The sequence below is a fragment of the Pseudophryne corroboree genome, chromosome 4 (assembly GCF_028390025.1).
Source record: "Pseudophryne corroboree isolate aPseCor3 chromosome 4, aPseCor3.hap2, whole genome shotgun sequence".
Lineage (NCBI taxonomy): Eukaryota > Metazoa > Chordata > Amphibia > Anura > Myobatrachidae > Pseudophryne > Pseudophryne corroboree.
In genome coordinates, this window is record NC_086447.1 from 815,355,628 (window position 1) to 815,380,003 (window position 24,376).

The 24,376-nt window shown below is 44.8% G+C and overlaps 1 protein-coding gene across 11 annotated transcripts in view; it reads left to right on the forward strand.

Moving 5' to 3' along the window:
• WDPCP (WD repeat containing planar cell polarity effector) overlaps positions 1-24,376 on the forward strand; it is an 804,278-nt gene that overhangs the window by 649,937 nt on the left and 129,965 nt on the right. The gene's annotated exons all lie outside the window — the stretch shown is intronic.

Sequence of the window (24,376 nt, forward strand, 5' to 3'; positions counted from 1 at the left end):
TTAAACAAAGTTTGTGTACATTGAGCCATCAAAAAACAAAGGTTTCACTATCTCACTCTCACTCAAAAAAGTCCGTACTTCGGAATATTCCGTATTTCGGAATATTTGGATATGAGATACTCAACCTGTACATTCTCAAATATTTAATATATGGCAATAAGCATTTATATATACTGTATGTCTTAGAGTTGTAATCTTTCAAAAAATTCTACCACCCATGCTACCGCAAAAGATACATGACATGCTTACCATTGTGCCACTTGTTCTTACATTCAGGGATGTACAAAAGGACGTTGAGACAATCATGTGTTTATAATAGGGTTAGGGTATAGGTTGTTCCAAAAATACTAAAAAGTTGGGCACTATAGATTGATGTCTATCATACTCGTCTAAAAACCATATAACATATAAACATTTTGAGGTTAGAGTGCACATCTGGGTAAAGATGAGTCCATCATTTTGAATATGGAGTAGCTTTGTATATTTATAACTATTAAATCTATCAATTACTACACTATGGTTAGCCATGGACCTTTTCAAAGGGTATTTTTCTGGTGCTGGGGAAACGTGAAAAAAAGTTGTTTGGAGATTTTTGCTAATTTATTAAAAATAAAATACTAAGAAATCAAATGTACATAAGTATTCACAGCCTTTGCCATGAAGCTCAAAATTGAGCTTAGGTGCATCCTGTTTCCACTGATCATCCTTGAAATGTTCCTGCAGATTAATTGGAGTCCACCTGTGGTAAATTCAGTTGATTGGACATGATTTGGAAAGGCACACACCTGTCTATATAAGGTCCCACATTTGACAGTGCATGTCTGAGCACAAATCAAGCATGAAGTCAAAGGAATTGTCTGTAGACAGGATTGTCTTGAGGCACAAATCTGGGGAAGGGTACAGAAAAATATCTGCTGCTTTGAAGGTCCCAATGAGCACAGTGGCCTCCATCATCCGTAAATGGAAGAAATTCGTAACCACCAGGACTAGAGGTGGCCGGCCATCTAAACTGAGCGATGGAGGGATAAGGGCCTTAGTCATGGAGGTGACCAAGAACTCGATGGTCACTCTGTCAGAGCTACAGCATTCCTCTATGGAGAGAGGAGTACCTTCCAGAAGGACAAACATCTCTGCAGCAATCCACCAATCAGGCCTGTATGGTAGAATGGCCAGACGGAAGCCACTCCTTAGTAAAAATAAGATTTTAAACCTACCGGTAAATCTATTTCTCCTAGTCCGTAGAGGATGCTGGGGACTCTGTAAGGACCATGGGGTATAGACGGGCTCCGCAGGAAATAGGGCACCTAAAAGAACTTTGACTATGGGTGTGCACTGGCTCCTCCCTCTATGCCCCTCCTCCAGACCTCAGTTAGAGAACTGTGCCCAGAGGAGATGGACACTACAAGGCAGGATTTAGAAATCCAAGGGCAAGATTCATACCAGCCCACACCAATCATACCATGTAACCTGGATCATACATAACCAGTTAACCGTATCAACAAAAAACAGCAACGGTCCAAGACCGATTCCAACTGTAACATAACCCTTATGTAATCAACAACTATATACAAGTCTTGCAGAGTTTACGCACTGGGACGGGCGCCCAGCATCCTCTACGGACTAGGAGAAATAGATTTACCGGTAGGTTTAAAATCTTATTTTCTCTTACGTCCTAGAGGATGCTGGGGACTCCGTAAGGACCATGGGGTTTATACCAAAGCATCCAATCGGGCGGGAGAGTGCGTATGACTCTGCAGCACCGACTGAGCAAACGCTAGGTCCTCATCAGCCAGGGTATCAAACTTGTAGAATTTAGCAAAAGTGTTTGACCCCGACCAAGTCGCCGCTCGGCAAAGTTGTAATGCCGAGACGCCTCGGGGCAGCCGCCCAAGAAGAGCCCACCTTCCTAGTGGAATGGGCCTTAAGCGAATTTGGCACCGGCAATCCAGCCGTAGAGTGAGCCTGCTGAATCGTATTACAGATCCAGCGAGCAATAGTCTGCTTCGAAGCAGGTGCATCAATATTATTGGCCGCATACAGGACAAACAGGGCCTCTGTTTTCCTAATTCTAGCCGTCCTGGCTACATAAATCTTTAAGGCCCTGACTACGTCCAGGGATCTGGAATCCTCCAGGTCACTTGTAGCCACAGGCACCACAATAGGTTGATTCACATGGAATGAAGAAACCACCTAAGGCAAAAATTGCGGACGTGTCCTCAATTCAGCTCGATACACATGAAAAATCAAGTAGGGGCTTTTGTGTGACAAAGCCGCCAATTCTGATACTCGCCTTGCTGATGCCAAGGCCAACAACATGACCACCTTCCAAGTAAGAAATTTCAACTCAACCTTGTTAAGCGGTTCAAACCAGTGTGATTTTAGGAACTGCAACACCACGTTGAGGTCCCATGGTGCCACTGGAGGCACAAAAGGGGGCTGGATGTGCAGCACTCCCTTTACAAACGTCTGGACTTCTGGAAGAGAAGCCAATTCCTTCTGAAAGAAAATCGAGAGGGCCGAAATCTGAACCTTAACAGAGCCTAATTTCAGGCCCATATCCACTCCTGTCTGTAGGAAGTGGAGAAAACGACCCAGATGAAAATCTTCCGTAGGTGCATTCTTGGTCTCACACCAAGACACATACTTTCGCCAGATACGGTGATAATGCTTAACCGTCACCTCCTTCCTAGCCTTTATTAAAGTAGGGATGACCTCTTCCGGAATCCCCTTTTTTGCTAGGATTCGGCGTTCAACCGCCATGCCGTCAAACGTAACCGCGGTAAGTCTTGAAATACACAGGGCCCCTGTTGCAACAGGTCTTCCCTCAGCGGAAGAGGCCAGGGATCTCCCGTGAGCATCTCTTGTAGATCTGAGTACCAGGCCCTTCGAGGCCAGTCTGGGACAACGAGTATCGTCTGTACTCTTCTTCGTTTTTATGATCCTCAACACTTTTGTGATGAGAGGAAGAGGAGGAAACACGTTGACCAACTTGAACACCCACGGTGTTATCAGAGCGTCTACTACTACTGCCTGAGGGTCCCGAGACCTGGCACAATACCTCCGAAGTTTTTTGTTGAGGCGTGACGCCATCATGTCTATTTGAGGAGTTCCCCAGAGACGTATTATGTCTGCAAAGACTTCTTGATGAAGTCCCCACTCTCCTGGATGGAGATCGTGTCTGCTGAGGAAGTCTGCTTCCCAGTTGTCCACTCCCGGAATGAAGACAGCCGACAGAGCGCTCACGTGATTTTCCGCCCAGCGAAGAATTCTGGTGGCTTCCGCCATCGCGACTCTGCTTCTTGTCCCGCCTTGGTGGTTCACATGAGCCACTGCTGTGACATTGTCTGACTGAATCAGAACCGGTAGGTTTTGAAGAAAACTCTCCGCTTGTCGAAGGCCGTTGTATATGGCCCTGAGTTCCATCACATTGATGTGTAGACATGACTCCTGGTCTGACCAAAGTCCCTGAAATTTCTTCCTTGTGTGACTGCTCCCCATCCTCGGAGGCTCGCGTCCGTGGTAACCAGGATCCAATCCTGAATTCCGAATCTGCGACCCTCCAGTAGGTGAGCACTTTGCAACCACCACAGGAGAGACACCCTGGCCCCTGGGGACAGAGTTATTTTTCGATGTAAGTGTAGATGGGACCCGGACCACTTGTCCAGAAGGTCCCATTGAAAAGTCCTTGCATGGAACCTTCCGAATGGAATGGCCTCGTAGGCCGCCATTATCTTTCCCAGAACTCGAGTGCACTGGTGAACAGACACCCTTTTCGGTTTCAGCAGGTCTCTGACCATGTTCTGGATGTCCTGGGCTTTCTTCATTGGAAGGAAGACCTTCATTTGTTCCGTATCCAGTATCATACCTAGGAACGGTAATCGAGTTGTCGGAATCAACTGTGACTTCGGTAGATTTAGAATCCAACCGTGTTGCTGGAACACTCTCAGAGAGAGCGCCACACTGCTCAGCAATTTCTCCCTTGATCTCGCTTTTATCAGGAGATCGTCCAAGTATGGGATAATTGTGACTCCATGCTTGCGCAGGACCACCATCATTTCCGCCATTATCTTGGTGAAAATCCTCGGGGCCGTGGAAAGTCCAAACGGCAACGTCTGAAATTGGTAATGACAATCCTGTACAGCGAATCTCAGGAATTCTTGATGGGGGGGATATATGGGGACATGAAGGTACGCATCCTTTATGTCCAGAGACACCATAAACTCCCCCTCCTCCATATTGGCTATTATCGCTCTGAGCGATTCCATTTTGAATTTGAATCTTTTTATGTACAGGTTTAGGGATTTCAGATTCAAGATAGGTCTGACCGAACCGTCCGGTTTCGGGACCACAAAGAGGGTTGAGTAATAACCTCTTCCCTGCTGATTCATGGGAACCCTGATTATCACTTGCTGTATACACAGCGTTTGAATTGCAGCTAACACTACATCCCGTTCCGACGTGGAAACTGGTAGGGCCGACTTGAAAAATCGGCGCGGGGGCACCTCTTCGAATTCCAGTTTGTAACCCTGGGAAACTATTTCTAACACCCAGGGATTCAGGTCTGAGCTGACCCAGACCTGGCTGAAAAGTCGAAGAAGTGCGCCCACCGGTGTGCGGACTCCCTCAGGGGAGTCCCGGCGTCATGCTGTGGGTTTTGGAGTAGCCGGGGAGGACTTTTGTTCCTGGGCGCCTGCCGAAGCAGGTGCTCTTTTGCCTCTGCCCTTACCTCTGGCAAGGAAGGAGGATCCCCGACCTCTTCTGGACTTGTGCGACCGAAAGGACTGCATCTGGTAGGGTGGCATTTTCTTTTGTTGTTGGGGAATATATGGTAAAAAATTTGATTTACCTGCTGTAGCTGTGGAAACCAGGTCCGTCAGCCCATCCCCAAACAATACATCACCCTTATAGGGTAGTACTTCCATATGCTTTTTGGAATCCGCATCACCCGTCCATTGGCGAGTCCATAAGGATCGTCTCGCTGAGATCGACATGGCATTGGCCCTAGAAGCCAGCAATCCAATGTCTCTTTGAGCATCCCTCATAAATAAGACTGCGTATTTTATATGGGCTATAGTTAAGAATATAGTATCCTTATCCATACTATCAAAATTATCTGTCAGCTCATCTGCCCAAGCTGCAACTGCGCTACACACCCATGCCGACGCAATCGTCAGTCGTAGTACAGCACCCGTATGAGAATAAATACCCTTTAAGGTAGTTTCTTGCCTGCGATCTGCAGGGTCCTTAAGGGCAGCTGTGTCAGGAGATGGTAGCGCCACCTTCTTGGACAAGCGCGTCAGGGCCTTGTCCACGGTGGGAGGTGATTCCCAACTCTCCCTGTCCTGTTTAGGGAAGGGGTATGCCATATAAATTCTTTTGGGGATCTGCGGCCTCTTCTCCGGAGTCTCCCAAGCTTTTATAAAGAATTCATTTAATTCATGAGATGTGGGAAAATTTATAATCTGTTTCTTTTCCTTAAACATGTGTACCCTTGTGTCGGGGACCGAGGGTTCATCCACAGTATGCTAGACATCCCTAATTGCCACAATCATACACTGAATGGTTTTAGTCACCCTAGGGTGCAATTTGACTTCGTCATAATCGACACTGGAATCAGAGTCCGTGTCGGTAGTAGTGTCTTGTGCTAAGGGACGTTTTTGAGACCCCGACGGGCCCTGTGAATCGGTCCAATCCGAGGATTGACCCCCTGATGTTCCCCTTAATTCAGCCTTATCAAGCCTCTCATGTAAAGATGTCACACTTGCATTTAACCTATGCCACATGCTCATCCAATCCTGAGTCGGCACCAGCGACGGGGACACACCACTCATTTGCTCCACCTCCTCCTTGGAGAAGCCTTCCGCTTCAGACATGTCGACACACACTTACCGACACCCCACACACACAGGGAGTTACCTATAAGGGGACAAAACCCCAACCAGGCCCTTAGGGGAGACAGAGAGAGAGAATGCCAGCACACACCCAGCGCCCAAACACTGGAATATATGACCAGATAGCGCTTTTATATATTTATAATGTTAATCTCCACTCACTGCGTCGCCAATGTGCCCCCCTCCTCTTTTTTCCAGCCTGTGAAGCTCAGCAGGGGAGAGAACAGGGAGCCAGCGTTTTCTCATGCAGCCTCTGTGGAGAAAATGGCGCTGGTTAGTGCCGAGGATCAAGCCCCGCCCACCCGACGGCGGGCTTCGGTCTCCTCATGATATTGTAAGAAAATGGCGGGGGTCCGTGGATTTACTGTCCCACAGCCTAATCCAACATATTTATGCCCAAATTGAGGTTTATTGCTGCCTAGGGCGCCCCCCCCCCCCCTGCGCCCTGCACCCTTCAGTGCCTCTTGTGTGTGTGTGACTGGAAGCAATGGCGCGCAGCTTACCGCTGCGCGCTTACCTCATGAAGATCTGATGTCTTCTGCCGCCTGAAGTCTTTTCCTCAATACTCACCCGGTTTCTATCTTCGGCATCAGTGAGGAGGACGGCGGCGCGGCTCCGGGACGAACCCCAGGAGAGGCCTGTGTTCCGACTCCCTCTGGAGCTAATGGTGTCCAGTAGCCTAGAAGCAGTGCCCAACCTTACAAGCCAGCTCTGCTTCTCTCTCCTCAGTCCCACAATGCAGGGAGCCTGTTGCCAACAGGACTCCCTGAAAATAAAAAACCTAACAAAATTCTTTAAAACAGCAAACTCTTGAGAGCTCACTGCTTTGTACCCTTTCTCCTCTGGGCACAGAATCTAACTGAGGTCTGGTGGAGGGGCATAGAGGGAGGAGCCAGTGCACACCCATAGTCAAAGTTCTTTTAGGTGCCCTATCTCCTGCGGAGCCCGTCTATACCCCATGGTCCTTACGGAGTCCCCAGCATACTCTAGGACGGAAGAGAAAGGCACATGGCAGCCCGCCTGGAGTTTGCAAAAATGCACCTAAAGGAGTCTCAGACCATGAGAAACTAAATTCTCTGTTCTGATGAGACAAGGATTGAACTCTTTGGCGTGAATGCCAGGCGTCATGTTTGGAGGAAACCAGGCACCGCTCATCACCAGGCCAATACCATCCCTACAGTGAAGCATGGTGGTTACAGCATCATGCTGTGGGGATTTTTTCAGCTGCAGGAACTGGGAGACTAGTCAGGACAGAGGGTGAGATGAATGCAGCAATGTACAGAGACATTCTGGATATAAACCTGCTCCAGAGCGCTCTTGTCCTCAGACTGGGGCGATGGTTCATCTTTCAGCAGGACAATGACCCTAAGCACACAGCCAAGATATCAAAGGAGTGGCTTCAGTACAACTCTATGAACGTCCTTGAGTGGCCCAGCCAGAGCCCTGACTTGAATCCGATTGAACATCTCTGGAGAGATCTGAAAATGGCTGTACACCAACGCTTCCCATCCAACCTGATTGGCGCATGAGAGGTGCTGCAAAGAGGAATGGGCGAAACTGGCCAAAGATATGTGTGCCAAGCTCGTGGCATCATGTTCAAAAAGACTTGAGGCTGTAATTGCTGCCAAAGGTGCATCAACAAAGTATTGAGCAAGGCTGTGAATATTTATGTACATGTCATGTCTTAGTTTTTTATTTTTAATAAATTTGCAAAAATCTAAAAAAAACTGTTTTCACGTTATCATTATGGGGTATTGTGTGTAGAATTTTGAGGGGAAAAATTTATTCCATTTTGGAATAAGGCTGTAACATAACAAAATGTAGAAAAAGTGAACCGCTGTGAATATATATATTACAAGTGTGAGATTCAAATTCACATGGCATGCAAACACCTGTTTGACAGCAACTGTCCAGCTTTTTTTGGTGCACCACTATGCTTAGAAAAGCAAGCATTTGTAAATCCTAAGTGAAGAAAACACACAGATATAGATGGTAAGCACACATATATCAAGTCAAAAGTTCACCTTTTTATTTTTGTACTGTTTCAGTCACTCTCAGTCTCACTTTGGAGCACCACTAAATTTAATTGGATGAAATTATACTAAGGGGGAAATTCAATTATCTGCTGTAATTTACGGTGAACCTATTGATCCCCCGAGACTAATCAGTCAGCCTTGAGGCAGCCCACAGGCTGTAGTTAACGGGGATTTTTTTTTCCGGGTGTCAGCAAACCCGAAAAGTAATCCCTGAAAAATAGTCTCTTTTAGGGTGCCACAAACCCATTAACACATAGGTCCGGGAACTTATCCCGGATTCAATGTGTTAACGCCCATTAACAGTTCATTTACATGGCAAATGAAAAAAGAGCTCTAACTGTAAAGCCCTGGTAAATTATCAGGTCTAATTGAATTCCCCCCCAAGGGTGGAAATGGGTTGTGTTTATTTCGACTTAAGTCGTGTTGTATAAATTTGTTCGTCAATAAACTTTGATCGTGGCAAGCAAGCATTCTACATTTTTATGATGTTTGTGGCACTGTTCAGTAGCATTCTTCAGCTTATAATCATTGTCAAATCATACAACAGCTCATACTCTGCACATGAGGAAAATGCATCACGAACATTACTTTTGTACCTATGTCATAAAGGAAAATTCTTCCTGTATTACTTACTATAAAGTGTACTTTTCTAGATGCTAGTGTTAACTTTGTTGTCTGCTATTGACCGTAAACCATACTTGCCTACCTGACCCTCTCCATGAGGGAGAAATTGCTCTGTTCCTGGACTTTCCTGGTAATGTATGATTGCCGTCACCTGTGGTGAAACACCTTTCTTATCAATTAACTAGCTCACCACAGGTGATGGCAATCATACATTACCAGGAAAATCCAGGAACAGAGCATTTTCTCCCTCATGGAGAGGGTCAGGTAGGCAAGTATGCCGTAAACACACAAAATATGCAGTCATTCATGAGTCAGCTGGTTATCAGCTGTTTTTCTAATCAGCAGCTGTCTTCTTACATATGATTATGTCTTATCATATATTTGCATCTCACTTTTAATTTAACTCCTTTATTACAACATTACTTAAGTGGAAAAGTCACAGGAATGTTCTCAGGACCGACAACAAATTATTATAATTAAATGACTTACAATTTAAATTTAAGCCACAGTCTACTTTTTTTGTTTGCTGGTTCAGTTGTCCTTTTTTGGTGACGCATGTTACGACATAGTTCTTATTTGTATATCTGCAGATGATCATTCAACTCATACTTTGTTTAAAAAAAATAAGAAATCATTTTATAAAATACACATAATGGACTTGACTAATTGATCACTGGGAGGGTGAGGCTGGAGGGGTAATTCAATGGATGCCGATATCCAGAATTATCAGAGATTTTGTTTCACCTGCCCGGAGGCAGATACAGATATAAGATATATGTATAAGATATTTTAAACGGAAAACTTTAGGTTGAAGAACAGATCCTACAAATTAGAACATCTAAACATCAAATCACATAGCTGAAGATAGTGGAGAGTGGAGAATTTGAAGAAGGAAAGGGTGATCAACAGACGCAGTGGCAGCTGACCAGTCAAGCAGATTTAAAATGGAAAACTAACCTTTAGATCATTATTCACGTAACCACAGAATCCATGGAATGAAGAGATAGAAAGCAAGAATAAAGTATGTCATGGAGGGATTGAGAGGAAAGGGAGATGGACAAGTACTGTAAGACAGATCATTCTATGATTTTGGAGGCAAATTTGAGGAGAGCGATGGAGCAGTAGTCAGAGAGGAAGTCTGGATCTAGAGAGTGGATTGTTTTTATAACACCCACGCGGTTAAAATGCTCTAAATAACATTACACCTGTTGAGATCTCAGCAATGACATTGTAATTTCAATATACTGTTTGGGTGGAATTTAAATGTTTGAAAAGTCGGTTGGGTGTCTGTTTTTCCCTGCCTATTAGATAGGAAAAAACAGACTCCCAACTGACTCTTCAAACATTTGAATCTCCCCCTATGTGTACATAGTCAACTTCCTAACAGCATCCTAAATTATTTAGCTGATTGTGCATATATACAGAGCATAGCTGAATTACTCCCTTGAATGATATCCTATCTACTCACACGTAGCCACATCACTCAAATATTTACCATTACATCAATATATATACACATGCAGCATAGTGTGTGTGTATATATATATATATATATATACATACACTATGCTGTCTGAGTCTACTTGCCCATACGCTCAGTAGACTCAGACAGCATAGTGGCTAGCAGTTTGAACGAAAGCAAAGAGGTGTGAGTCCAGTTCCTATAAAAGGCTGTGTTTTTGTGGAGTTTGTATGTTTTCACCATGCTTGCACTGGACACTGCATTTTCCGCCAACATACATGTGTGTGCTTGTGTGTTAGGGAAGGGTTTATTAGTTTAAAACAATTCCTAAACTATTAGTGGGACAAAGACTGATGTGAATGACACATCAGTGCAATGCTGGTTGTGTATATTAATGATAAATGTTGTAAAGCTAAAAGATGCCATTTGTGAGAGTAGTGTAAAGTAGCCCTGTAAATATCATGGAGTTGTTTTTCCAATTTTATAAACTATAATACCATTTTGTTGGTCTCATAGCATAGATTCTGTTGGCTACACAAGCTGTTTCATCCTAGTAATTGCTAGTAGCACATTGATGAACTTATATCCAGTGCTCATATCCAGTGCTATCTTTCCTTGTAAACAAGCAATATATTATGTATACTCAGGAAACTCTAAACATATAAGATTTCTCTTACGTCCTAGAGGATGCAGGGGACTCCGTAAGGACCATCGGGAATAGACGGGCTCCGCAGGAGACATGGGCGCTAAGAAAGAACTTTAGGTATGGGTGTGCACTGGCTCCTCCCTCTATGCCCCTCCTCCAGACCCCAGTTGATTACTGTGCCCAGAGGAGACTGGGTGCATTACAGGGAGCTCTCCTGAGTTTCCTGGAAAGAAAGTATTTTGGTTAGGTTTTTATTTTCAGGGAGCCTGCTGGCAACAGACTCCTGCATCGAGGGACTGAGGGGAGAGAAACAGACCTACTTTAATGTTAGGCTCTGTTTCTTAGGCTTCTGGACACCATTAGCTCCAGAGGGAATGGAACGCAGGTCTCACCCTCGCCGTTCGTCCCAGAGCCGCGCCGCCGTCCTCCTCGCAGAGCCGGAAGATAGAAGCCGGGTGAGTATGTGAAGAAAGAAGACTTCAGAGGCGGTAGAAGACTTCAGATCTTCATTGAGATAAGGCACAGCGGTAACGCTGTGCGCCATTGCTCCCACACAGCACACACACAGCAGTCACTGTAAGGGTGCAGGGCGCAGGGGGGGCGCCCTGGGCAGCAATAAGGACCTCCAAATCTGGCAATAAGCATATATACAGGCTGGGCACAGTATATAAAAGAGATCCCCCGCCAGTTTTTGAATTTTTTAGCGGGACCGAAGCCCGCCGCTGAGGGGGCGGAGCTTGTTCCTCAGCACTCACCAGCACCATTTTCTCCACAGCACACTGCTGAGAGGAAGCTCCCGTGCTTACCACGGTGAAAGACGGTTTTAAAAGGGGGGGGGGGGCACATAATTTGGCGCAAATAGATAATTACAGCACTACCTGGGTAAACATATAGTGTGTTTTTTTCCTGTGTCATTAGCGCTGGGTGTGTGCTGGCATACTCTCTCTCTGTCTCTCCAAAGGGCCTTGTGGGGGAACTGTCTTCATATAAGAGGTTTCCCTGAGTGTGTAGTGTGTCGGTACGTGTGTGTCGGCATGTCTGAGGTAGAAGGCTTTCCTAGCGAGGAGGTGGAGCAAATTAATGTGGTGTCTCCGTCGGCAACGCCGACACCTGACTGGGTGGATATGTGGACTGTTTTAAGTGCTAATGTGAATTTATTGAACAAAAGGTTGGACAAAGCGGAGTCCAGGAATTATGCAGAGAGTCAGGCCCTGCCTGCCCCTATGTCGCAGGGACCCTCGGGGTCTCAAAAGCGCCCACTATCCCAAATAGTAGACACTAATACCGACACGGATTCTGACTCCAGTGTCGACTACGATGATGCAAAGTTACAGCCAAAATTGGCTAAAAGTATTCAATATATGATTATTGCAATAAAAGATGTTTTGCATATCACAGAGGAACCCCCTGTCCCTGACACGAGGGTACATATGTATAAGGAAAAGAAACTTGAGGTAACCTTTACCCCTTCTCATGAGCTGAACGAGTTATTTGAAAAGGCGTGGGAATCTCCAGACAAGAAACTGCAGATTCCCAAAAGGATTCTTATGGCGTATCCTTTCCCGGCTACGGACAGGATACGGTGGGAATCCTCCCCAAGGGTGGACAAAGCGTTGACACGCTTATCCAAAAAAGTAGCACTGCCATCCCAAGATACGGCTACCCTCAGGGATCCTGCTGATCGCAAGCAGGAGGTTACCTTAAAGTCCATTTACACACACTCTGGTACCTTACTCAGACCGGCGATAGCGTCGGCTTGGGTTTGTAGCGCAGTAGCAGCGTGGACAGATACCTTATCGGCGGAATTGGATACCCTGGATAAGGATACCATTTTATTGACCCTGGGTCATATTGAAGATGCTGTCTTATATATGAGGGATGCTCAAAGAGACATTGGCCTACTGGGTTCTAGAGTCAATGCTATGTCGATTTCTGCTAGATGAGTCCTATGGACCCGGCAATGGACAGGTGATGCCGACTCAAAGAGGCATATGGAGGTTTTACCTTACAAGGGTGAGGAATTGTTTGGGGAAGGTCTCTCGGACCTGGTCTCCACAGCTATGGCAGGTAAATCAAATTTTTTGCCATATATTCCCTCACAGCCTAAGAAAGCACCGCATTATCAAATGCAGTCCTTTCGGTCAAATAAAAACAAGAGAGTACGAGGATCGTCCTTTCTTGCCAGAGGTAAGGGCAGAGGAAAAAAGCTGCCAACCACAGCTAGTTCCCAGGAGCAGAAGTCCTCCCCGGCCTCTACAAAATCCACTGCATGACGCTGGGGCTCCGCTGAGGGAGTCCGCCCCAGTGGGGGCACGTCTTCGACTTTTCAGCCACATCTGGGTTCACTCACAAGTGGATCCCTGGGCAATAGAAATTGTTTCCCAGGGGGATCCCTGGGCAATAGAAATTGTTTCCCAGGGTTACAAGCTGGAATTCGAAGAGGTGCCTCCTCGACGGTTTTTCAAATCGGCCCTACCAGCTTCTCCCCCAGAAAGGGAGATGGTTTTAAATGCAATTCACAAATTGTGTCTTCAACAGGTGGTGGTCAAAGTTCCCCTGCTTCAACAAGGGAGGGGGTATTACTCAACCCTATTTGTAGTCCCGAAACCGGACGGTTTGGTCAGACCCATTTTAAATTTAAAATCCTTGAACCTATAATTGAAAAGGTTCAAGTTCAAGATGGAATCGCTCAGAGCGGTCCTCGCCAGCCTAGAAGGGGGGGATTTTATGGTATCCCTGGCCGTAAAGGATGCATACAGTCATGTTCCCATATATCCACCTCCAGTGGCGCACGCAGGGGGGGGGGGGGGGTTCCGAGTACCTGGAAACCCCCCTGATGAGCCAACATTTTTATTTTGGAGACGGAGACAGCGATCGCGACAGCGGAGCTGCTCTAGCAGAGAGCTGTGTAGCTCTCTGCATAGAGAGTGTCACGGGAGGGGTGAGGGGGGGGGAGCTGCTGGCTGCGCATGGTCAACCATAGCATAGAGGTCCACACAGTGCGGCCTGTCAGAGTCACACAGTCAGCGGCTGCCGGAGGCAGTCACTGTCTGCGGCAGAGATGCAGGAGTCAGCACATCAAAGCTCCCTGGAAGCAGCGAACGGAGGCAGTCACCATCAGCGGAGGAGCTGGAGACCTCGGCAATGGTGGCAGGAAGGCAGATGTGAGCATGTATCTTTTTTTACAGTTTGTGAATACAGCTATACTACGTCCCTGATATGTACGTGTATAAACCTGCGGTTTACAGTATCAATTATTTGAAAAGTCCTGGTCTAACCCTCCCCTTACCCTACCTAACCCTCCCTTTTAGGTGCCTAACCCTAACCCTCCCCCCCCCCCCCACCACAGCCTAACCTTAACCCCGCCTTCCCGCAGTTGGCACATAAACCTAACTCACCCTCCCCGCACACCCTAAACAAGTCTCCCCCGGAGCCTAACACCCCCCCCCCCCCTTCATGGTGGTGCCTTACCCTAACCCCCTCTCCCCAAACCCTAAACCAAACCTGGCCCCTTTTGGGATTCCGGTGCGGCAGTCCGTTGTGTGTTGGGATTCTGGCGCATCCCATATAATATATATATATATATATATATAAAACAATAGAGAATAGCGCCTAGGTAAATTCAATAAGAGCTCTTGATACTTGCATTTACGGATGAATTCTATCCCAAAGTTTCTATATGTGGACAGATAAGCCTGCTATACTTCATAATCTTGTACGATTAATACCTACATTTACAACTGAATGAGCTGCTATATACGTCCTTAAACCTTTTTTTACTGTTTATTGTCTATATATGTAACCTGCATGTATGGCAGGAGTGTGTTCATTAAATTGTTATTGTTTTTAACCAATATAGTTTTTTACTAAAAATTTGGAACCAGCATAGTTCCTAAATTGGTTTTTAAACACCTGTGAAATTTTAAAACAGTACACACTAAGTCAAATTTATCTCTCCTTTACATGTCCGGCTTCTAAGAGTCATCTACCAGAAATATCCGCAGCTAAGTTGTTATACTTTGTCTGTTTTATCATCACGTTTATATTCACGAAGAGTGATTCACCGACACTATTAGGCGCTTTTTATACTTCATTTTTTAAATATTTATCTTCATATTGTTTAAGAGCTGCCACTCACTTACTTGTGAGGAGTGTTAGGTTTGACTAAACAGTCAGTATTCTTCCTCTATTTTAAGAGCTCTTATTGAATTTACCTAGGCGCTATTCTCTATTGTTTTATCTAAATCCACTATTACTGTATAGCTGCCGGTTATTCTCTAGACGCTCCCTACCATGTTGAAACACAGAGGCCTAGATAAAAGAAACGATCTGTGTCAAAGAGTCTTCAATGAAGATAATCAGACAGCCCAACAGGCGGCCTCACAAACAGATGACATAGACGAATTATTTTGGGAAACAGAGAGATTATTAACCAAAGAAATTAAAACTTGGTGGGAAATTAAAGGACTGGAACATTATATTGCAGCCAACAGAGTTCCTAGGGGTCTCCGGATACAAAAAAAACCCACTTTTGGTATCGAAGATCAAGAATTTATATCCAGTTGGGATAAAATACTACATGAGTGTTCTATTAACTTAATGAAATTAATTATTACTGAAAAATCTAAGACACTCCAGAAATTGGAAGAAGAATTACTACTGAAAGAAACACTCTTGGTACCCCATAAAGATAAAGAAATCTTCAAGGCTAATGATCTGACCCTCACTAAGAAACTTGAAAGAATTGAAGAAGAAGTCATAAAAGGGAAGGAAAAAAAGTTTCAACGAGATAAACAGGATTATCTTAACAACAGAATAAAGAATTGGAGTAGATTTAATTTAAATAGAACGGAAAAAAATCCGATTTATCAAGATCCAAGAAAGCGAGGCTGGAAAATTACACCCCGCCAACCCAGAATGAGACAAAATCTGGGAATACAGAGAACATACACACCACAACAAAAGAAACTCACCATGACTAATAGATTCACTGCACTCCGACGACAGGACTCAAACAGTGACTCGGATTTTTTATCCCCCGATCCACACACCACCAACCTAGAGTCACAGAAAAAAACGTTCTTCAGGGAACGGTTCAAGAAACCATCACCAGTAAAAAGAACCTTCCAAGAAGAAGAGGTACCCGAGGCAGCGGGCGGACAAAACGCGAAAAGGAAATACCAACAGAACTAGAAAATACGTCTAATGGAATCTTCAGCCTTTCGCAACACAAACTTAAGGAATCCAAAATTTCACTATTGAGCAAAGGACTAAAATTCGCACCATCAAATCAGATGAATAAGTTTAACACCTTCATAGATCTTCACAAATTCACTAGGAACCTCACATTGAAAAGACATTTTGCGAAAAAGGAAACTGAAAAGAACCCTATTCCTGAATCGAAATCAGGCTTGAAAAGAAAATCAAAATATTATCCGTTGGAATCCAAAGGACACTATATCTCCATATTCCAAGACTTAGTCAAGAAAGACCTGTGTGAACAAGATCTTCCACCCATAAAGCAGAGCAACTTGAAGAATCATGAAAAGCAAGCCCTCAAAAATCTCAAGACCAACCCTGAAATCGTAATTAAGCAGGCCGACAAAGGAGGAGGAGTAGTCATTCTAGATAGACCAGCTTATGAGAAAGAAGCGACCCGCCTCCTAAGCGACATCAATTCCTATAAAAAATTGTCTCAAGATCCCACACAACAATACACTGAAGACCTGAGAACTTTGCTGATACATTACCTACATTGTCATGTCCTGGAGAAAGAAGAATACCAGTTCCTGATGATAACATCTCCAATTATTCCAATTTTTTATTATCTCCCAAAGATACATAAAAATATGACAAATCCCCCAGGTAGACCAATCATTGCGGGTATCGATTCCCTAACCTCACACCTATCTGAATACATCGACCTCTTCCTGAAAAAATATGTAACGGAATTACCATCCTACCTGAAGGACACAAACAGTGTACTGGAAATTGTGAGAAATACAACCTGGAAAGAAACCTATTTATGGGTCACTATCGACGTAGAAAGTCTGTACACGTGTATTATACACGAAACTGGAATTACTGCCTGTAAAAAATTTCTTGATAGGGATACTGGTCTAACTGCTGTACACAAAAAAGCTATCTGTGACTTCATCAGATTTATTCTGAGTCACAATTATTTTAAATTCAAAGAGTCTTTTTATTTACAAACACGCGGAACAGCTATGGGGACTATTTTTGCCCCTAGCTTTGCTAACCTTCTAATGGGTAGTTGGGAAGAAGAAAATATTTTTTCTAATAACATATTTGCCGACCAACTTGTGATTTATAAAAGGTATATTGATGATATACTGATCATTTGGGAAGGGACAGAATCCTCATTTCTTGACTTCTTTCAGAAGATATCTGTAAATAAATACAATCTGAAATTCACAGAGAAGCACAACAAAGACAGGGGGGTAAATTTACTAAGATTCGTGTTTTCCCGTTTCAGGTCAAAGTTCAATCACGAATGACATCGAAAGTGTAAAACTGCAACTTTTTGAATTTGTTACGATGGATTTACTAAGCTGTCGTATTCGGGTTTTTCTTTTGTTCCGATGTCGATGTCATTCGTGTTTTTTTTTTTTTTTTTTACGGCAGTGATTAGCAAAACACTGCCGACTTTTTTACAATGAATCTCGGCCGGATCTGTGTGATCCGTGCTGGGGTTCATTTTTTTTTTTTTTTTAAATTAAACACTGTAAAATCCCCCAAAAAAATTGCGTGGGGTCCCCCCTCCTAAGCATAACCAGCCTCGGGCTCTTTGAGCCGATCCTGGTTGCAGAAATATGGGGGGGAAAATGACAGGGGTTCCCCCATATTTAAGCAACCAGCATCGGGCTCTGCGCCTGGTCCTGGTTCCAAAAATACGGGGGACAAAAAGAGTAGGGGTCCCCCGTATTTTTAAAACCAGCACCGGGCTCCACTAGCTGGACAGATAATGCCACAGCCGGGGGTCACTTTTATATAGTGCCCTGCGGCCGTGGCATCAAAAATCCAACTAGTCACCCCTGGCCGGGGTACCCTGGGGGAGTGGGGACCCCTTCAATCAAGGGGTCCCCCCCCCCCAGCCACCCAAGGGCCAGGGGTGAAGCCCGAGGCTGTCCCCCCCCATCCAATGGGCTGCGGATGGGGAGGCTGATAGCCTTTTGTGATAATGAAAATATATTGTTTTTAGTAGCAGTACTACAAGGCCCAGCAAGCCTCCCCCGCATGCTGGTACTTGGAGAACCACAAGTACCAGCATGCGACGGAAAAACGGGCCCGCTGGTACCTGTAGTACTACTACTAAAAAAATACCCAAAAAAAGACAAGACACACACACCGTGAAAGTAAAGATTTATTACATACATGCACACAAACATACATACATACTTACCTTATGTTCACACGCAGGTCGGTTCTCTTCTCCAGTAGAATCCAAGGGGTACCTGTTGAATAAATTCTACTCACCAGATCGCGGGTCCCAGGGTCCTCGGGGCATCCATTTGTAATCCACGTACTTGCATAAAATAAGAAAACGGAAAGCCGAGCCACGAACTGAAAGGGGCCCCATGTTTTCACATGGGACTCCTTACCCCGAATGCCAGAAACCCACTCTGACTTCTGTCTAAGTGGGTTTCTTCAGCCAATCAGGGAGCGCCACGTTGTAGCACTCTCCTGATCGGCTGTGTGCTCCTGTACTGAGTGACAGGCGGCACACGGCAGTGTTACAATGTAGCGCCTATGCGCTCCATTGTAACCAATGGTGGGAACTTTCTGCTCAGCGGTGACGTCACTTTAGGTCAACCGCAGGGCAGAAAGTTCCCACCATTGGTTACAATGGAGCGCATAGGCGCTACATTGTAACACTGCCGTGTGCTGCCTGTCATACAGTACAGGAGCACACAGCCGATCAGGAGAGTGCTACAATGTGGCGCTCCATGATTGGCTGAAGAAACCCACTTAGACAGAAGTCAGAGTGGGTTTCTGGCATTCGGGGTAAGGAGTCCCATGTGGAAACATGGGGCCCCTTTCAGTTCGTGGCTCGGCTTTCCGTTTTCTTATTTTATGCAAGTACGTGGATTACAAATGGATGCCCCGAGGACCCTGGGACCCGCGATCTGGTGAGTAGAATTTATTCAACAGGTACCCCTTGGATTCTACTGGAGAAGAGGACCGACCTGCGTGTGAACATAAGGTAAGTATGTATGTATGTTTGTGTGCATGTATGTAATAAATCTTTACTTTCACGGTGTGTGTGTCTTGTCTTTTTTTGGGTATTTTTTTAGTAGTAGTACTACAGGTACCAGCGGGCCCGTTTTTCCGTCGCATGCTGGTACTTGTGGTTCTCCAAGTACCAGCATGCGGGGGAGGCTTGCTGGGCCTTGTAGTACTGCTACTAAAAACAATATCTTTTCATTATCACAAAAGGCTATCAGCCTCCCCATCCGCAGCCCATTGGATGGGGGGGGGACAGCCTCGGGCTTCACCCCTGGCCCTTGGGTGGCTGGGGGGGGGGACCCCTTGATTGAAGGGGTCCCCACTCCCCCAGGGTACCCCGGCCAGGGGTGACTAGTTGGATTTTTGATGCCACGGCCGCAGGGCACTATATCAAAGTGACCCCCGGCTGTGGCATTATCTGTCCAGCTAGTGGAGCCCGGTGCTGGTTTTAAAAATACGGGGGACCCCTACTCTTTTTGTCCCCCGTATTTTTGGAACCAGGACCAGGCGCAGAGCCCGATGCTGGTTGCTTAAATATGGGGGAACCCCTGTCAATTTTTTCCCCATATTTCTGCAACCAGGATCGGCTCAAAGAGCCCGAGGCTGGTTATGCTTAGGAGGGGGGACCCCACGCAATTTTTTTTAATAAAATAACAACTTTCCCACCCCTTCCCACTGATATACATGCACGGATCTCATGGATCCCTGCATGCCTATCCAATCACGGAAAAAAAAAGCAGGTCTGTTTTTTTTTTGCACTTTTTTACGAGTTGTAATTTTTCACGGCAGTGTTTGTTTGTTTTTTGCTTTGCACTTCTTAGTAAATTACCGAGATTCATACTTAAACAGCCGCGTTTTGACCGATGGTGTATTCATTCGTAATTTTTTTCTTGGACTTGCAAAAAATTACGAATGCCCTCATCACTGCCGTGATTATTGCTTAGTAAATTACCGAGATGACACTTTGATGAAAAAACGGCATCTCGGTCAAAATCGGGAGCTTAGTAAATTTCCCCCAGGATCGAGTTTCTGGATCTAATACTTTCGTCAAAAGAAACAGAAATCATCACGTGCAATTTTGTGAAAAAGGTTGACACAAACAGCTACCTGCACTATAAAAGCTGTCATCAGAAGAATTGGAAGCAAAACATCCCATATTCACAATTCCATCGGATAAAAAGAAACTGCAGCCGAAAAGAAGACCAGGATCGCCAACTACAGATGTATGCTAATAGATTTGAGGAAAGGGATTATCCTGAAGAAATTGTTTCAAAAGCTTTGGAGAAGATTAGGAACAACTCAACACAAAACGTACAAACTACAAGTAACCAGGCTCCCTTACGGTACTCCATCCCCTTTGTCACAACCTACAGTTGCCATGAAACCATCATCAAACAATCATTAAATAAACATTGGAACATCCTCATGATGGACCCTATCCTTAAGGACATTCTCCCTCCTCAACCACAGATAGTATATAGGAAAAGCAATAACCTGAAAGAAATCCTAGCACCAAGCCTACTGAAAACCAAAACACCTACTTCGACATTGAAATGTCAAGGAAGCTACAAATGCGGAAATTGCATAATTTGCAAACTAGTCCATAGGAACCGAAAAACATTCTCTAATAACGACAATTCACGAGAATACACCATCAAAACTTTTATCAATTGCAACTCCACTATGGTGATTTATTTGTTGGAATGCACGTGCGGCCAAAAATATGTCGGAAAGACCAAAAGATGTCTAAAAATACGTATTCAAGAACACGTAAGAAATATAAAAAATAAAATTTCAACGCACGCGATTTATAGACACTTTCATGAAGTACACAACTCCAACCCCGATAACCTCACCTTCAAAGGTATAGAAAATGTGACCTTGGGCGAAAGGGGCGGAGATATCTTGAATAAATTGTCGCAAAGAGAAATGTTCTGGATTTTCGAGCTGAGAACTATGGCACCTCTAGGATTCAACGAGGGATTTGAAATTGCTCCTTTTTTTATGAACCCCCCCCCCTTCTTTAAATCTTTTATTCAGAATTATATCCTATGCTTTCATTGTTCACTTTTATAACTATTAATGTCTAAACACAACACTTATTACTATAAATTTAACACTGCTTCTGAAGCACTTTATCACTAGTCACTTTAGAGTCTCTTTTCCTTTTAAAATCAACTACTTATAATTTTATAAAGATTAAGTATTTATGAACATAAGAATTTTGCGTTCCACAGACTATACTTATTTGGCAAAGATGGCCGTGCGTTCCAATAACCGGATATGATGTCGGCGGAAATGGACTGTCCGTATTCTACTATATCATCCAGGCCGGAAATGACGTCGCGCTACGGCGCCTACTGCGAGATAATACACATATAATTATACTAAACACTAAGCCGCAATGAACGTTTCATATGCCTCTACCAACTAATACATCGCCTCCCCCGCCTGTCTTTTGCTTGAACTGAATTTTACTGCTGGCGGAAGTGACGCAATGCGTTCCACCGCGATAAGCGGAAGTGACGTTTTTTTGCGTTCCAACACCGCTCTACATGATTTTCCAATACCTGTTCTCTTTATGAATTTATTGTAAAGATATGAGTTACTGTTACTACATCCTCGTTATGTATATAATATAGATATTATAGATATACATTTTTTTTTAAAACATTTTTTTAAATCCAGATGGATACACAGGAAGTGAGCTCACTTCCTTACATGTGACCACCTATTCTAGTATAAAAATCCTGCAATTCCCACAGTATGTTATCCCCTTGAAGAAGTCCTCATCTCAGGACGAAACGCGTTGGGACAGGGACTGGATGCTCACCCCTCTGACTTCCCATCCATGGACAGATAAGCTATGCTTTTATATTTTATCTTGTACGTTTGATACTTGCATTTACGGATGAATTCTATCCCAAAGTTTCTATATGTGGACAGATAAGCCTGCTATACTTCATAATCTTGTACGATTAATACCTACATTTACAACTGAATGAGCTGCTATATACGTCCTTAAACCTTTTTTTACTGTTTATTGTCTATATATGTAACCTGCATGTATGGCAGGAGTGTGTTCATTAAATTGTTATTGTTTTTAACCAATATAGTTTTTTACTAAAAATTTGGAACCAGCATAGTTCCTAAATTGGTTTTTAAACACCTGTGAAATTTTAAAACAGTACACACTATGTCAAATTTATCTCTCCTTTTCATGTCCGGCTTCTAAGAGTCATCTACCAGAAATATCCGCAGCTAAGTTGTTATACTTTGTCTGTTTTATCATCACGTTTATATTCACGAAGAGTGATTCACCGACACTATTAGGCGCTTTTTATACTTCATTTTTTAAATATATATATATATATATATATATATATATAATATATATATCTATCTATCATACTGTATCCGGAAACCCCCCTTTAGAAATCCTGCGTTTGCCCCTGACCTCATCAGGCGTACCTGAGATTTGCGGTACAGGATTGTCATTACCAATTTCAGACGTTGCCGTTTGGGCTTTCCACGGCCCCGAGGATTTTCACCAAGGTAATGGCGAAAATGATGGTGCTCCTGCGCAAGGGTGTCACAATTATCCCGTACTTGGACGATCTCCTCATAAAAGCGAGATCGCGAGAGCAGTTGTTGAACAGCGTGTCACTTTCACTGAAGGTGTTACAACAACACGGCTGGATTCTCAATATCCCGAAGTCACAGTTAGTTCCTACGACTCGTTTGACCTTCTTAGGCATGATTCTGGATACGGACCAGAAAAGGGTTTATCTTCCGATAGAAAAGGCCCAGGAACTCATGACTCTGGTCAGGGACCTATTGAAGACAAAACAGGTGTCAGTGCATCACTGCACTCGAGTCCTGGGAAAGATGGTGGCATCTTACGAGGCCATTCCCTTCGGCAGGTTCCATGCGAGGACCCAATGGGTCACATCTACAGATTCATCAGTTGATCACCCTGTCCCCCAGGGCAAGGGTGTCTCTCCTGTGGTGGCTACAGAGTGCTCACCTTCTAGAGGGTCGCAGGTTCGCCATTCAGGACTGGATTCTGGTAACAACGGACGCGAGCCTCCGAGGTTAGGGAGCAGTCACACAGGGAAGAAACTTCCAAGGTCTTTGGTCAAGCCAGGAGACTTGTCTTCACATCAACGTCCTGGAGCTGAGGGCCATATACAACGCCCTTCGTCAAACGGAGACTTTGCTTCGCGACCTACCGGTTCTGATTCAGTCAGACAACATCACCGCAGTGGCTCATGTAAACCGCCAAGGCGGCACAAGGAGCAGAGTGGCAATGGCGGAAGCCACCTGGATTCTTCGCTGGGCGGAAAATCATGTAAACGCACTGTCAGCAGTCTTCATTCCGGGAGTGGACAACTGGGAAGCAGACTTCCTCAGCAGACACGATCTACATCCAGGAGAGTGGGGACTTCATCAGGAAGTCTTCGCACAGATTGCAAGTCAGTGGGGACTGCCCCAGATAGACATGATGGCGTCCCGCCTCAACAAACAGCTGCAGAGGTATTGCGCCAGGTCAAGAGACCCTCAGGCGGTGGCCGTGGACGCCCTCGTGACACCGTGGGTGTTCCAGTCGGTCTATGTGTTTCCTCCTCTTCCTCTCATACCCAAGGTGTTGAGAATAATAAGAAAAAGAGGAGTACAGACAATTCTCATTGTTCCAGATTGGCCACGAAGGACCTTGTATCCGGATCTGCAGGAAATGCTCACAGAAGATCCGTGGCCTCTTCCTCTAAGACAGGACCTGTTACAACAGGGGCCCTGTCTGTTCCAAGACTTACCGCGGCTGCGTTTGACGGCATGGTGGTTGAACGCCGGATCCTAGCGGAAAAGGACATTCCGGATGAGGTCATTCCTACTCTGATAAAGGCTAGGAAGGACGTGACAGCTAAACATTATCACCATATATGGCGAAAGTATGTTTCTTGGTGTGAGGCCAGGAATGCTCCTACGGAAGAATTCCATCTGGGCCGTTTCCTTCACTTCCTACAGACTGGAGTGAATTTGGGCCTAAAATTAGGCTCCATTAAGGTTCAGATTTCGGCCCTCTCCATTTTCTTTCAGAAGGAATTGGCTTCTCTCCCAGAAGTACAGACTTTTGTGAAGGGAGTGCTGCATATTCAGCCTCCTTTTGTACCTCCAGTGGCACCTTGGGACCTGAACGTGGTGTTGAGTTTCCTTAAGTCACACTGGTTTGAACCACTTAAAACGGTGGAGTTAAAATATCTCACTTGGAAAGTGGTCATGTTGTTAGCCTTGGCTTCGGCTAGGCGAGTGTCGGAGTTGGCAGCTTTGTCTCATGAAAGCCCCTATTTAGTTTTCCATATGGATAGAGCGGAATTGCGGACCCGTCCTCAATTCTTGCCAAAGGTGGTTTCGTCTTTTAATAGAACCAACCTATTGTGGTGCCTGTGGCTACGCGAGACTTGGAGGATTC